Here is a 17,985-nt window from a genome sequence, read left to right as displayed (position 1 = left end):
GAAGGAACACTCTCAAGCTCATTCTATGAATTCAGTATCATCCTGATACTAAACCAGATTAAGACACATCAAAGAAAACTAAAGACTAATGTCTTGATAAATGTAAATGCAAAAATCCTCAATAAAATATTAACAAACCACATTCAAAAACACATTAAGAAGAATGCACACTATGATCATGTTAGATTCATCTCAGGAATATAAGGTGGTTCAATATCCATAAATCAATAAATGTAATTAATCACATAAATAGAATCAAGGACAAAAATCACACGATCGTCTCAATAGATGGAGAAAAACCCTTTTGACAAAATTTAGCACCAATTCTCTTTAAAATCACTGGAGAAATTAGGGATGGAAGGAACTTACATCAATACCATAAATGCAATATATGACAAAACCAAAGACAACATAATACTGAATGGAGAAAAACTAAAATCATTTCCTATAAAATCAGGGAAAAGACAAAGATATCCATTCTTACCACTCCTATTCAATTAAGTTCTTGAAACTCTAGGCACAACAATGAGACAAGAGAAGAAAATTAAAAGGAAAAAACAGGAAAAGAAGAAGTCAAAATACCTTCCTTTCTGATAACATAATTCAATACCTAGAGGAACCAAATAACTCTACAAGAAGACTTCTAGGGGCTGGAGTTGTGGCTCAGTGGTAGAGCGCTTGCCTAGCATGTGCGAGACCCTGGGTTCGATCCTCAGCACTACATAAAAATAAATAAATAAAATAAAGGTATTATGTCCAACTACAACTAAAAAATAAAAAAAGACTTCTAGATCCAATAAATAAATTCAGCAATGTAGCAAAATACAAGATCAATAGCTTTCCTTACACTCCAATAATGAATCTGCCAAGAAAGAAATAAAGAAAACTATTCCATGCACAATAACCTTAAAAAATAAAAGAAAATACTTAGAAATAAGTCTAACTAAATAGGTGGAAGTGTTGAGAGCCGTCCATGGGCTGTGTGTGGACTATATTGTGCATTGCAGCCTAGTGAATAGGATAATCTGGTGTCTGGGAACTTCCAGTGGGTAGTTCCTCTGGTTGACTGTCCAGAAACATTGGGGGCCCTAGTCTGCTCTGCCTGGGCCCACACAGCACTGGAGATGGGGTGACCTGCTGTAGCCACACAGCCCCTCTGAGATGGGTGTGATATGGCAAGATGCCAATCAACCTGCTGACTGTAAGACATCAAGAAATAAGATTTCACCCTGAGGGACTGGGGTTGTGGTTCAGTGGTAGAGCGCTCACTTAGCACATGCAAGGCCCTAGGTTTGATCCTCAGCACCACATAAAACTAAATAAATAAAATAAAGATATTTTTAAAAATATTTCATCCTGAAACCTTATCCCTGCCTTTGGTATACCCCCTTAAATAAACCACTGGAGCCATTTTCTAATTGTCTAGCTCCAGCTCCTGCGTAGACTGGATCTATCAGGGGATCCAACCTTTTGAAACTTTTTTTTTTATCTTTCCAACTTTGTCTTTTGTTCTTCACTAATTATTCTAGACTTTAATTTCTTAGGAGGCTTATCCTTCCAAGCAGGCAAGAATTCCCTGGTGAGGTGCTGACCACCCAGCAATATGCAAGACCTATACAATGAAAATTATACAACAATGAAGAAAGAAATAGAAGACAGTAGAAGATGAAACCATGTTCATTGATAGGTAGAATTAATATCATCAAAATGGCTACATTACCAAAAGCAATATACAGATTCTATGCAATCCCCATCAAAACATCAAGGACTTTCTTCACAGAACTAAAGAAAATGGTTCCAAATTTATATGGAAGAATAAAAGAACCAGAATACCCAAAGCAATACTGAGCAACAAGAGCAAAGCTGGAAGCATCACAATACCTGATCTTAAATTATACTACAGAGATACAATTACAAAACAGTAGAGTTTTGTCATAAAATAGCTGGGCATGGTAGTACACGCCTGTAATCCCAGGGGCTTGGGAGGCTGAGGCAGGAGGATCACAAGCTCAATGCCAGCCTCAGCAATGGCAAAGCATTAAGCAACTCAGTGAGATCCTGTCTCTAAATAAAATACAAAATAGGGCTGGGGATGTGATGTGGCTCAGTGGTTGAGTGCTCCTGAGTTCTAATCCCCAGTAACCACCCTCCCAACCAAAAAAGAGAGTTTTGTCATAAAATAGAAATGATACCAAGAGAATAGACTAGAAGACACAGGGGCAAGTCCACATGACTACATTCATTTGATCCTTGACAAAGGTCCAAAGCATATGTTGGAGATAAGACTGCCTTTTTAACAAATGGTGCTAGGAAAAACTGGATATCCATATGTAGAAGAATGAAACTAAATCCTTACTTCTAATCCTGTGCAAAAATAAACTCAAAGTGTATCAAAGACCTAGGAATTAGACCAGGAAGAATGAAATCTATTAGAAAAAAACAGAGGCAACACTCTGACATATTGTCACAGGAACTGACTTCCTTAATAAGACTCCTAAAGCTCAAGAAATAAAACCAAGAATCAATAGATGGGAGAACATTAAATTTAAAAGCTTTTTCAAGTAAAGGAAACAATGAAGAGCATGAAGAGAAAGCCCTACAAAACAGGAGAAAATCTTTAGTAGCTACTCTTGCAAAAGGAGATTAATAAGCAGACAACATTAAGAACTCAAAAACTCCAGGAAAAAACCTAATAACCCACTCAGTAAATGGGTAAAATGTCTCAAAAGACAATTCTCAAAAGAAGAAATACAAATGGTCAACAAACACATAAAAAATGTTCAACATCCTTAGCAATCAGGGAGATGCAAATCTAAACTACACTGAGATTTAGTATCACCTCAGTTAGAATGCCATCATCAAGAATGCAAAAATCAGGGCTGGAACTGTAGCTTAGTGGCAGAGCATTTGCCTAGCATGCATGAGGCACTGGGTTTGATCTTCAGCACCACATAAAAATAAACAAATAAAATAAAGGCATTCTATCCATCTACAACTACAAAATTTTTTTAAAAAATAATACAAAACACAATAATTGGTGGTAAGGATATGGAGGTAAAGATATACTTACATATTGTTTTTGGGACAGCAAATTAGTAAACCACTTTGGAAAGCAGCATGAAGATTCCTTAAATGACTAGGAATGGTACCACCATAAGATCCATCTATCTCACTCCTTTGTAATTATCCAAATGAGCTAAAATCAACATACTATAATGAAACATGGATACCAACATTTATAGAAGCACAATCTACAATAGCCAAGTTATGAAAACAACCTGAGTGTCCATCAATAGACAAATAGATATAGAATATGTTGTATATATATACAATGAAGTTCTACTCAAGTCATAAAGAAGAATGAAATTATGTTATATGCTGATAAATGGATGGAACTAGAAAACATAATGCTAAGTGAAATAATCCAGACTCAGAAAGTCAAGGGCCAAATGTTTCCTTTCATATGTGGAAGCTAAAGGGGAAAAAGGAAAAAAGGAGGGACTACATGAAGATAGATGAGTGATGAGTTGAACCAGAGTGGGAACCAAGGACGAGGGAGGAGGGAAGGGAAAGGGGAAAAACTGGAGAATTAAATTGACAAAATTATATAAGGTGCACACATGATTATATCGAAGTGCATTTTAATTTTATATATAATTATAACACATCAATTAAAATAAAAAATAGAAGGAAGATCAATAAAGTAGAGGAACAGAATCAAGAAGAGGTAAAAAAGAGGGAAGGAGGTGGTACTGGGGATTAAAATATAGAATACTATGCTACATACATTTATGAATATATCAAAATGAGCCCCACTATTATATATAACTATAAAGCACTAGTTTTTTTTAAAAAGCAAATGATGAAATAATGTCCAATCCTGTATTTCAAAAATAACTGTAATACACTGGCAAATTCCTTAACAAAATAGACACTGTATTGTTTATAAAGAATGCCAGCTCTCCCTCCTTGGAATGACTCTCTTTCTTAATATATCATAATGGACAATTCTTTTAAAGTACATCTGATTCTTTTTTATTTTTCATCAATCTCTAAGGATTTAAATATAGCAAAATAATAAAAATGTCAATTAACTTTTTTTCCGGTGAGATTTTTCAAAATGCATCCCTGAATATTTTTAGCTGTAATTGCATTAAGTTCTAAATTTCTAACCACCTTAAAAAAAGAAAGAAAGAGGCAGACAGAAACACTACAAACACTCTGGAGATCCTCAGTTCAGGATCCTAAAGCACATGTTCAAAAAGGAAATATGGTGGACACAAACACTTCTGGGCATGCTCAGTTCAGTATTATATTCAGCCAAGTTTACTCTAGATTGCCTATAAGAATGAATCAGAGTGACTCAGTAACCTTGCCTGGTTTCTCCTAACTTTCTCCAAAGAGTTTTAGCTGAAACAGAAAGAATAACTTTGAAGTTGCATTAACAATCTTTTTTAAGGGGTAATAACTTTCTCCCCCATAAATTTAGGAGTTTGCCCCTAAACATGTTTGCCTTCCTTAGTAGCTAACACAATTAAAAGAAAAAGTGTCTGAATAGATCATAAAATAAGACCCAACTATATGTTCTCTATAAGACTTGCACTTTAAATGTGAAGACACATATAAATTAAAGAAATGGAAAAAATACACCATATTAATGCTAAGCAAAAGAGAGCAGAAATAACTATTAATTTCAGACAAAGGAGACTTCAGAACAAGGAATGTTACAAGAGATAAAGGTGGGGGGGGTCATTAGGGGTCATTATCTAACAATAAAGGGATCAATCCTCCAAGAAGACATAATAATCCTTAATGTTTCAGGAACTAACCAGAGTGTCAAAATATGTGAGGCAAAAACTACAAAGAAAAATAGATGAATACACTATTATACTGGGAAATTTCAACATCATTTTATGAGATATGGACAGATTTGGCAGGCAGAATATCAGAAAGAACATACTTGAACTCAACAATACCATCAATATGCAGGATATAATAGACATCAATAGACTATTTCATCCAAAAATGGCAGAACACACATTCTTCTTAAGCTCACATGGAATAGTCAACAAGATAGATCACATTCTGGGCCATAAAATACATTTTAAGGAATAAAAATCATGCAATGACTGCTGTCAGATCAAATGGAATTAAAGAAGAAATCAATAACAGAAAGATAGCTTGAAAATTATAATTTAGAGAATGAATAATACATTTTAAATGATATGCAGATCAAAGAAGAAATATGAAGAACAATTAAAATATTTTATACTAAATGAAAATAAAAACAAAACTTACCAAAATTTGTGGAATACTGGGAAAGCAGTGATTAGAGGGAAAATTATACCATAGAATGTCTGTATTTAAAAAATAAAAAGGATCTAAAATCAATCATTTAAACTTCTACCTTAGGAAAATAGAAAAAGAAGAGAAAATTAAATATAAATAATCAGAAAAACACAAATGTGAAAAATTTGAGTAGAAATCAATGAAGGTGGGAACAGGAAATTAATGAAGAAAATTTATCAAACCAAAAGTTTATTCTTTAAAATGATCAATAAAATTGATAATATGCTAGTAAGGCTAAGAAAAAAAGAGAAGACCCAAATTACTAATATCAGAAAAGAGAGATGGGAGCTGGGCGCAATGGTGCATGCCTGTAATCCCAGCAGTTTGGGAGGTTAAGGCAGAAGGATCAAGAGTTCAAAGCCACCCTCAGCAAAAGCGAGGAACTAAGCAACTCAGTGAGACCCTGTCTCTAATAAAATACAAAATAGGTCTGGGGTTGTGGCTCAGAGGTCAAGTGCCTCTCAATTCAATCCCTGGTATTCAAAAAAATATGGGACATCACTAAAGATCTTATGGGCATAAAAAATAATGATAGGCGAAAATTATGAACAACTCTAAGCCCACAAGTTTGATAAAAATAAATACATAAAATATTTAGGTTATATGGTGCTGAGGATCAAACCCAGTGCCTCACACATGCTAGACAAGAACTCTACAACACTGAACTACAACCCCAGCCCAATAACCTAAATATTTGACTAAATCCAACACCATTTAAAAAAACACTTTCAAGTTGGGGCTGTAGCTCAGTGATAGAGCTCCTGCCTTGCACATGTGAGGCCCTGAGTTTGATCCTCAGCACCACATAAAAATGAATAAATGAAAATATTGTGTCCATCTACAACTAAATAAATATTTTTAAAAATAAAAATAAACACTTTCAACAAAATAGTAAAAGAAGTGAACTTCCTCAACTTGATAAACAAAAATATACAAAACATCTACATCTAACATCATATACAACAGTGTGAAACTTGAAGTTTTCACACTAAGGTCAAGAACAAGGCAAAGATGGAACCTATCACCATTGCTTTTCAATACCATATAGAAAATCCTACATAATGTAGTTAAGACAAAAAAAAAGGGGGGGGGGGAGTGGAATGAACCCAAAATAATTTTCCTATGTACTTACACAAATACACCATAGCAAATTCAACCATCATGTACACCCATAGAAATGGGGTCCTAACTAGAATAAGGTATATTCTATGCTTGCACAATTATACTAAAATAAATTCTATTGTCCGTATAACTAAAAAGATCCAATAAAAATGCCAAGAAAGGAGAGCTGTGGCAAGAATATTTTAGGGAAAAAATGGCCCCCTGTTATGTGGGAATGCCCGTCTCCATATACACTTCTTAGAAATTACTTGAGGGGGGCTGGGGATGTGGCTCAAGCGGTAGCATGCTAGCCTGGCATGCGTGCGGCCAGTGTTCGATCCTCAGCACCACATACAAACAAAGATGTTGTGTCCGCTGAAAACTAAAAAATAAATTTTTAAAAAAAGGAAATTACTTGAGAAATTTTTCTCCATGATCTTTTATTTTCCTTTCTGCCTTAATTGTATGTGGCTGAATATGAAAACTATTGTTCTAAAGTTGATAATTGCCAAAAAAAAAGAAGAAGAAGAAAAAAAGAATATGAAAACAGAAGCAACAGATTGGGAGAAAATATACAAAGATCTCTTAAAATTTAATAATGAGAAAATGAAAAAGCTGAACAAGATGCAATGGTGCATGCCTTTAATCCCAGTGACTCAGGAGACTGAGGCTGTGAGGCAGGAGAATTACAAGTTCAAGGCCAGCCTCAGCAATTGAGTGAGACCCCAGCTCAAAACAAGAAATAAGTGCTGGGGATCACTCTACATTATGTACAACCAGAAGAATGAGAAGTTGTACTCCATTTGTGCACAACATGTCAAAATGCATTCTGCTGTCACATATAACTAATTAGAACAAATAAAAAATAAAATAAAGGAGTCAAGATTAAATAAAAGTAATAAATTTTATTGCTTCATCAAGGAAAAAAATAAAATGTTTATCCTTTTGGAGAAAAAAAAAGTGCTGGGGATGTGGCTCAGTAGTAGAGCACCCCTGATTGAATTTAAATAACACACACACACACACACACACACACACACACACACATATACACAAACTGATCAAAAAATTGGCCCAAAGTTTTGACTTTTTAAAAGAGGTCTCTGTCCTCTAGTAATTTTATACTCTGAAAGAGCTAGCAACAGAGCTAGGTGTGGTGATGCACACCTGTAATCCCAGCGGCTCAGGAGGCTGAGGCAGGAGGATCACACATTCAAGGCCAGCCTCAGCAAAAGCGAGGTGCTAAGTAACTCAGTGAGACCCTGTCTCTAAATAAAATACAAAATAGGGCTGGGATATGGCTCAGTGGTAGAGTTTCCCTAAGTTCAATCCCCAGTACCCATCCCCCCCCCATATATATATATATATATATATATATATATATATATATAATTTATACATGATGTTCAAAGCAGCTTTATTTATAACAGATAAAAAATAGCTAAGAACTGGAAACAAACAAACCTGGATGTCCATCAACAGGTGAATGGATAAACAGTGATCTATCCATAAAAAATTCATGGATAAACTACTGATACATATTCAGCCATAAAAAAGAATAAAATTATGTCATTTGCTGGTAAATGAATGGAACTGGAGACTGTAATGCTAAGTGAAATAAGCCAATCTCAAAAAACCAAAGGCCTAAAGTTCTCACTGATATGCAGATGCTAATTCACAAAGGGAGGGGGAGTGGAGGTTCACTGGATTGGACAGGGAGCAGTGGAGGGAATGGAGGGGATAGAAATGGGAAAGACAGTACAATGAATCAGACATCAGTGGAGGGAATGGAGGGGATAGAAATGGGAAAGACAGTACAATGAATCAGACATAACTTTCCCATGTTCATATATGAATACACGACCAGTGTAACTCCATATCGTGTATAACCACAAAAATAGGAAATTATACTCCATACATGTATAATATGTCAAAATACATTCTGCTGTCATATATAACTAAAAAGAACAACAAAAAACTATTAATACATTCAAATACATGTATGAATCTCAGAATTGTCCTAAGTGCAAGAATCCAGACCAACAAAGCATTTACCATATGATTCCATTTATATAAAAATTCTAGAAAAGGCAAATCATTGTATAATGAAAGGAAACAAATTAGTGATTGTCTGGATATGAAGAACAGAGAAGTGAGAAGAAAGAGAAAGAAAAAATGGGAGAAGGGTATGGAAAAGTTCATAAACCTCATTTTAATAATAGCTTCATGAGAATTTGCATGTCAAAATTCACTAAATTATATAAGTGTATATGATTTACTATACCTTGAAAAAACAGGTTTTTTGGTTTTTTTTTGGTCTGGAGATTGAACCCAAGGGCTACACCCACTGAGCTACATCCCCAGCCCTTTTTTGTATTTTATTTAAAGACAGGGTCTCACTGAGTCGCTTAGAGCCTCACTAAACAGCTGCTGTGAAGTAAATTATTGGTACATTTGATAAAATTAGAATATGCATTGTAGATCAATGTACTCATTAATGTTAAATTTCCTGAACTTGATGACTATATTTCATTTATAAAGGAGAATATCCTATTCTTAAGAACTACACCCTGGCCAGGCATGGTGGCAGACACCTGTAACCACAGCTACTCAGGAAGCTAAGGAAGGAGGATTGCAAGTTCAAGCCCAGCCCCAGCAATTTAGTAAAACTCTCAGTAATTTAGCAAGACCCTGTCTCGCCGTAAACAATAAAAAAAAGGACTGAGGTTATGGCTCAGCGGTGGAATGCTTGCCTAGCACACATGAGGCACTGGGTTCGATCCTCGGCACCACACAAAAATGAAATAAAGATATTGTCCACCTACAAATAAAAAAATAAATATTAAAAAAATGGACAGGGAGCTGGGCATGGTAGCACACATCTGTAATCCCAGCGGCTCTAGAGGCTGAGGCAGGAGGACTGCAGGTTCAAAGCCAGCCTCAGCAACTTAGTGAGGCCCTAAGTAACTCAGTGAGACCTTGTCTCTAAATAAAATATTTTTTAAAAAGGCTGGGGATAGGGGCTGGGGTTGTGACTCAGCAGTAGAGCGCTTGCCTAGCATGTGTGAGGCACTGGTTCAATTCTCAGCACCACATATAAACAAATAAAGGTCCATCAACAACTAATAAATTTTTTTTAAAGAGAGAGAATTTTTTTAATATTTATTTTTTAGTTTTTGGCAGACACAACATCTTTGTTTGTATGTGGTGCTGAGGATTGAACTCGGGCTGCACGCATGCCAGGCGAGCGCACTACAGCTTGAGCTATATCCCCAGCCCAATACATTTTTTTTTTAAACAAAGGACTGGGGATATGGCTCAGTTGTTAAGCACCCCTGGGTTCAATCCCCTGTACCAAAAATTTTTAAAAAATAAAAAATTTAAAAGGACTGGAAATGTAGCTCAGTGGGACAGTGCATGTCTCACATGTGCAAGGTCCTGGATTCAATTCCTAGTATTGAGGGGAAAAAGAGAGAGAGAGAAATACACCCTAACTGATTAAGCAGTTAAAGTCCATGATGCATGTATTCTCCTTTCAAAATGTTCATAAAATTAATGAAATTGTGATATATTACCTGGGTATAGTGGTACATGCTTGTAATCCCAGTTATTTGGGAGGCTTAGGCAGGAGGATTGCAAGCTTAAAGCCAGCCTCAGCAAATTAGAGGCCCTGTTCCCAAAAAGAATAAAAATAAAAAGGGCTCAGAATGTGGCTGTCATTAAGCACCCCTGGGTTCCATTCCATATATATATATATATATATATATATATATATATATAAAACATACATTATATATTTTATATATGATATATTAAAAATGATAGAGTTAGGTGTGTTGGTATATTCCTATAATCCACTGACTTAGGATGCTGAGCAGGAAGATTCCAAGTTCAGGAAGGCTTTCAGCAATTTAGCAAGACTCTTAGCAATTCAGCGAGACCCTGTCTCAACATTAAAAAGGACTTGGGATATAGCTCAGTGGTAAACCATCTATGGGTACAATTCCTAGTACCCTCCAAATAGTACATTATGCTAGTCTAGTCAGATTATCTTCTCTGTGATCAAAACACTTGACAAGAACAACTAAGAAGCCAGGTGCAGTGGTGCATGCCTGTAATCCCAGAGGTCAGGGAGGCTGAGGCTGGAGGATTGCAAATTCAAAGCTGCCCTCAGCAATATAGGGAGACCCTAAGTAACTTAGCAAGACTCTGTCTCTAAATAAAATATATAGAGGGCTTGGGATGTGGCTCAGTGGTTAAGCACCTCTGGGTTCAATCCCTGGTACCAAAAGGAAAAAAAAAAAAAAAGAACAACTAAGAAGAGAAAGTTTATTTTGGGTCCACAGTTTCAGAAACTCTATCCATGTTTGGCCAATGCCATTACTCTGGACCAAAGGTGAGACAGAACATCATAGAAGAAGGCCATGGTGGAGGAAAGCTTCTCAGATCATGGCAGCCAAAAAGGAGGGGGGTGGGGAGAGAGAGAGAGAGAGAGAGATGAAGGTGCAACAAACAGAAGAAAAACACCAAAGACATGCTCCCAATGATCTACTTCCTCCAGCCATGCCTCACCTGCCAACAGTTACCACACAGTCCTTTCAAATTATTAACCCATTAAATGAATTAATCTACTGATTAAGAAACAGTTTTCACAATCTAATTACTTCACCTCTGAACACTGTTCAGTTCCCTAACATGAGCTTTTTTGAGGGGACTACCTTATATCCAAATCACAACATACATGAAAATCTCAATTCATTCAGAAGCAGCATTTGACAAAATCCAACAATCATGCATGATTAAAAAGTCAAGCGAAAAACTGGGCATGGTGGCACTTGCCTTCAATCAGAGCTACTCCAGAGGCTGAGGCAAGATGATCCCGAGTTCAAAACCAGCTTCAGCCACTTAGCAAGACCTTGTCTCAAAATTTAAAAAATAAATGTAAAGGATTGGGATGTGGCTCAGTGGTGAAGTACCCCAGGTTTCAATCCCCAATACCAAAAAAAAAAGTCAAACTAAGAATACACAGAAATTTCCTCAATATAATAAAGACTATAAAACTCATAGCTAGCATTTATACTCAATGGTGAACAAGTGAAAACTTTTCCTCTAAAATCAATGACTTACTACTTCAACATGGTTCTGGAAGTTCTACTTGAAGCCATGAGCTAAGAAACTTAAATAAAAGTAAACCAAAGGGTCATTGGAGATGGAAATGTCTCTGATGCTTCCAAGAGAAGCCACATATGGTCAGCAAGACTCTTACCCATCCCAGCGGGTGGCACACTAGTAGAGGAAAACTAAAGGAGCCAAGGGGCTTCACACAGGTCTCCAAGAGTGATCTCTGAGGAATCTCAGCTGACTCAAGAGTTGTAGGAACAAGGTCCGTTTTGACCAATTTGGTATTAAATACTGGCAGGAAGAAGAAGTTAGCCAAAGCACAGTCCTACGTGGACATTTAAAAGGAGAAAAAATATATTTTTTTAAATGTGTACTTATGTCAGCTCTACAAAAAGTAAGTAAAGCTGGAGGCTATAAAGGAAGGGTTCTTGTGTGGGAATGCCTAATAATAATGATCACAAAGGACTCTAGAGTCCCAAGTTTGTCATGAGTTAATTGAACCTGATCTCATAGACTTTCAAATCTTCCTAACCTCCTACATTGATAAATTTGGTCTGTTTTTCACTGATATGATTATGAGTTACTGTCTTCATGGTTTCCAGAGACTGGCTGAATTACTAACTGCTTTTGTGCTCCTTGTTTACAAGAAAGTAATGCTTTGCTGTCTAGTTCATTGTTGCCTTTGCATGATCCCTGCCCTATGTCTACCTTGTCCAGTCACCTGCCATCTGCCACTGTGGACCTCTGAACTGCTCTGATGCTAAAGACCTTTGCCTCACCTGATAGAGAACAAAAACTTTGGGTGACTTCCCCCAACTTTGCCCTCTTTCAGCAGGAAGCAGCTTGGAGATGTTGTAACCCATTTTTCCATAGAAATGGAATATAGAAATTGACAGTGGGAACATGTAACAATGGTTCACTTTATGCTTTGAATATAGCCCTTGCTGCTCTGCCACTGCAACTTATTTTTTAAATGGACATGTTTCTTTCTCTTCCTCTCTCCCTGCTCCTCCCTAATTTCTCCCTCTCCCTAATCTCAGGGGAAACAGCATTACCTTTCTTCCCCATTTTAGGCAGATTTATTTGTCTTTGAGTACACACCCACCATAGAAATGAAGTAATCCAGACTTTGGGGATGGCATCAGAAGATCTCAGAAATGACTAACACCCAAATTAACAAGTGAATTACAACTCCCACAGAGAACACAAGGAATGTAACCTTGCTGATGGGCAGAACCATAGCCTTTGCGATTGAAGTCTCCTGTGTTTCTCCTTTGCTAGCAAAGCATTAAAGCTTTTTTTCCCTTTTCTCAAAAAAAAAAGTCAAGCAAAGTAGAAAGGAGGAAGTAAAATTATCTCTTTTAGGAGGTAATATGATCTTATATGTAGAATACTCAAAAGAATCCTCATGCAAAAAATAAAACTTAGAATAAGTGAATTCAGTAAAATTGCAGGACTCAAAACTAACACACAGGGGCTGGTGGTATAGCTCAGTTGGTAGAGTGCTTGTCTAGCGTGCATAAGACCCTGTGCTCAATTCCCCAGCACTACATTAAAAAAAAGAAACTAATATACAAAAATAATTGTAATTCTATACAATAGCATTGGATAATCCAAAAGAAAAATTAAGAAAACAATTTCATTTACATCATCATTGAAGGAACAAGAGATGAGTGAGGAAGAAATGAAAGACAGAGACCAGGCAGAGATAAACAAGAGAGTTTATTTGTCAGAGCTGACAAATAAAGGCCATCTCTCTATAGGAGAGAGAGGCAAAACAGGCTTGGGTTCTGGGACTTTTTGGGGAGAGGTTCAGGAATCAGAGCTGGGCGGGTCCTAATGCGGGTGGTTAAGGGTTGGGTTGGGTTGGTATGAGGGAGTGGTGAGCCTTTCTTAAGAAAGGCCCTTGGGCAGAAAGCGAAACTTTTTCCTTAAAATGGGTTATCTCTTAAGATGGCCATCCAGATGCTAAGCAAGGATCTTATAATCACAAAGAAGAATAACATAGTTAGGAATAAATTTAATCATGGAAGTACAGATTTGCACACTGAAAATTGGAAAACATTGCTGTAACAGAGGTTCACTTGATGTTTTGAGCATATCACTTGTGGCTTTGAAACTTACATGTTTTTTTGTTTGTTTGTTTTCTTTTCCCCAACCTTCTTCTCCCTGATCTTCTCCCTGATTATCTTTTCCTTAACCTTCTCCTTCCTGATTCTCTACTCCCTGATCTTTTCCCTAACCTTTTCTCTGATCTTTTCCCTAACGTTCTCCTCCCTGATCTTCTTCCTGATCTCTCCTCCCTAATCTCATGAAAGCCCCCTGTTCCTGCTGATAGGCAAAATCACAGCCTTTGGGACAGGAATCCCCAGTGTTTGTCCTTTGCTAGAAAAGGAACAAATCTTATTTTTCCGTTTTCTCAAAACCATGTCCTCGTTATTGGATTGGCATCAGGAACAAGGACTGAGCTTTTGGCAACATTGCTAAAAGAAATTAAAGACCTAAATAAAGATATGTACTGATTTAATGCAAACTCTATAAATATTCCAATAGCTTTTACAGAATTGGTAGAAACCATCCTAAAATTCATATGTAATTTCAAGGGACTCACAATAGCCAAAATTAACTTTGAAAAGGACAATGGTGGAAATCTCATGTTTCTCTTTCAAAAGTGCAGTGCTACAAAGCAACAAAACAAAACAGTGTGGTACTGATAGGAGGAGGAACATATAAACCAAAATAGTAGAAATAAGAGTGTTAGTATTTAGTAATGAGCAGTGGAATGCAAACCAATAACATGGAAGGGTCATGGGTTTTCTTTAAATTGCTTTTAAGGCAAATAAATAATCAAGTTACATATAGAAAAATAGGTTCATAAACCCTGAGAATAAACAAAGAGAAACAAAGTGAGCCAATTAAGAAATGGATCAATGGGCTGGGGATGTGGCTCAAGCGGTAGCGCGCTCTCCTGGCATGCGTGCAGCCCGGGTTCGATCCTCAGCACCACATACAAACAAAGATGTTGTGTCCGCCAAGAACTAAAAAATAAATATTAAAAAAAAAGAAATGGATCAAGAAAGAAAGATCAATAGGGTTAACTCCTGACAGGGTCTATTGGGGTCACTGTTAGAATTTATGGCCATAAGTTTCTCAATGTATTTCATAAGAGAAATTTCTTTAGTAGTGCAGACACACCAAGGTAAAATTTGTCTGGCCACTGACCCCCAATACCCACATCAACATAGGATTAACTTGTAGATAATGTCCCCCTGAATAGCATGGCCATCATGACTGTCAAAAACTCTCCCACCCAACATGAAGGAAGAGTTGAACATCTAATTGGCAAAGAGTGTACAAGGTGGACCCCAGCTTTCAAGGCACCCATAAAACAGCAATAAATTTGAAAACAGCATGTTTCCTTTGTTGTTCTACACGTGGAGACAGCCTATTCTCTCTCCATTGCCTTACTACACTTTCACTCACAATAAAATTTTCTTGCTTGGCTTTTCATGTCTGATGTTAAATCTTCTTTCATTGCAACCACAAGAACTGAGATTTGGAGCTACCGCTCCTCACTCTTCTGTGACAAGAACATGAAAATAAATCCTCATATATATGGTCAAATAATTTTTGACAAGGGTATGAAAACCATTCAGTGGAGAATAAACAAGTTTTGTTTTTGTTGTTTCATGTGGTATGGGTGGGTTGGACCCAGGGCCTAGTACATGTTAAGAAAGCATACTACCCCGAGCATACTCCCCAAAATTTTATTTATTTTTTTGTTGGGTACCCATGATAGAATATAGGGGGACTTCATCACTGAGCCATTATTTATTTATTTTTAAATTTTGAGACAGAGTCTCACTAAGTTGCTTAGGATGGGCTTGAACTTGCAATCTTGTCTCAGCCTCAGTAGTCTCTACGATTACAGGCATGCATCACCAACACCAGGCCATCCCCAAATCATTTTTTATTTTGACACAGGGTCTGACTAAGTTGCCAGACTGGCCTTGAATTTGTGATCCTCCTGCCTCAGCCTTCCAAGTAATTGAGATTATAGGTGTGTGTCACCAGACCTGGCAGAACAGTCTTTTAAAAAAAATATGTTTTAGTTGTAAATGAACACAATATCTTTATTTATTTATCTTTATGTGATGCTGAGGATCAAACCCTGGGCCTCACCCATGCTAGGTGAATGTTCTACCACTGAGCCACAACCCCAGCCCCTGGAACACTCTTTAATTAACTCAAAATGGATCTAAGACCTGAATTTAAAAGCTAAAGTTGTAAAATCCTGAGAGGAAAACAGAAAAATTTTCATAGCTTTGGATTTGGCAATGGTTTCTTAAACATGACAAGATAAACTGAACCTAATCAAAATTAGATACTTGTGGATCAAAGGACCTTATTAAGAGTGAGAAGACAATTCACAAAATAGGAGAAAATATTTGCAAATCATATAAGGATTTAATAACCAGAATATATAAAGAACTCTTGCCAGCATGGTGGTACATAACTGTAATCCCAGCAGCTCGGGAGGCTGAGGCAGGAGGATCACAAGTTCAAAGTCAGTCTCAGCAATTTAGAGAGGACTAAGTAACTTAGTGCAACCCTGTCTCAAATAATATTTTTTAAAAAGTGGGGACTGGGGATGTGGCTCAGTGGTTAAGTACCCCTGGGTTCATTCCCCAGCACCAAAACAACAAAAACAAAAACAAAAAACAAACTCTTACAACTCAATAATCAAAAGATAAATAGCCCAATTAAAAATGACCTTACTTATGGGCCTGGGGATATAGCTCAGTTGGTAGAGTGATTGCCTCACATGTACAAGGCCCAGCAACAAAAAAATACACATAACTAAAAAATGATCTTACTTATATGTGGAATCTGACAAAGCTGAACTTAAAGAACCTGACTGCAGAATGGTGGTTGCCAGGGGTTAGGGGTATGGGGGTGAGGGAAAGATGTTGGTCAAAGGGTACAAAGTTTCAGATATTTAGTATAAATAAATTCTAGAGATCTATTGTACAGCATAGTGACTACACTTAATAATAACTTATACTTCAAAATTGCAAAGAAAGTGGATCTGAAATGTTTCTCCATGAAAAATGATAACTAAGTGATGTGATGAGTATGCACATTAACTTGACTGTGGTAATCTTTTCCCACTGTATACATGTATCAAAATATCACATTGGAATGGGGATGTAGCTCACTGGTAAAGAGTTAGCCTAGCCCCCCAAAAAATGTTTGCATAACATATATGAGGCCCTGAATTCAAACCCTATTGCTGCAAAAACTAGCATTATGCATTATAAATATATACAATTTTTTCAATTATACCTCAATAAAGTTGGAAAAATGGGAGAAAGAATATAGGTGGTGAAAGTGAAATGAGATATTAGATTTCCAAAATATCAGTGTCACCCCATAAAATCCTTACTAATAAGCAAGGGAAAATGCTCAAGGTTATGGTATAAACACCTGAAAGTTTACAGTGCAAAAACCTAGAAGACACCATTTTAATCAAGAGATCAAAAGGAGCACAACCCATAATAGGATAAACCAATTCTTTATGCCACCAAATAGAAAGGTATGAAGAGAACATATAATTTCTCATGTGATTAGCTGGCATCAAATACATAACCTATTCCAATAATAAGGAAACTGAACACACTCAAATTAAGTCAAATTCTATAAACTTTCAAGGTCATGAATGTCAAGGCAAGAATGAAGCAATATTCTAGATTAAAGAAGACCAGAGACATTTACTCCTACACTGAATCCATTTTTATATAGGTCATTACTAGAAAACTTGAATCTAGAGTCTCTGGCAAAGGATATACAGGAGTTCTTTGTACTACTCTTCTGAATTTTCTGTAAATATGAAATTGTTTTTAAATATTTTAAAGCCTGGGAGAATGCCTAGAACATAATAGGCAACATATAAGTATTTACTGAATTATGTTCTACATTATAAAGCAGAATTTTGGGGGAAAAACAATCTCACAAGTAGGTACAACTTATGGAACCCTGGAAATAGTCTTCCTTGATATCCAACTATATCTCTGTGAATGCCCACTGTAAGAGTAAAAACTGAAGTAAACATAAACACTGAACAAAACAAAAACAAAGAATGGAAAAGGGAGATAAAGAAGCAAAGCAAAAATGCTATAAATTTTGAAATTTTGATGAGAACCAATCCAGGAAACAAATTTTATCCTATCAAATCTCTCATACCTCCAAATCTCAGTATAGAAAAAATAATATGGCAGTGACCTAATTAACTGCTTTCAACCCTGTCAGTAGTAAAATAGACTCATTTTTTCTTTCTTTCATTGTGTAGCATGAAATATGGAAGAAATAGTTTCATGATGATTTGGCAATAAAAGGAAAAGCAAAGAAATCTTA

The 17,985-nt window shown here is 36.4% G+C and overlaps 1 protein-coding gene across 2 annotated transcripts in view; it reads right to left on the bottom strand.

The window, feature by feature from the left end:
• Positions 1 to 17,985, bottom strand: part of Tex11 (testis expressed 11) — a 285,555-nt gene that overhangs the window by 216,496 nt on the left and 51,074 nt on the right. The window lies entirely within an intron of this gene.

This window comes from Callospermophilus lateralis, chromosome X, assembly GCF_048772815.1.
Source record: "Callospermophilus lateralis isolate mCalLat2 chromosome X, mCalLat2.hap1, whole genome shotgun sequence".
NCBI classification, from domain to species: Eukaryota; Metazoa; Chordata; class Mammalia; order Rodentia; family Sciuridae; genus Callospermophilus; species Callospermophilus lateralis.
This window is presented reverse-complemented; position numbering and strand designations above follow the sequence as displayed.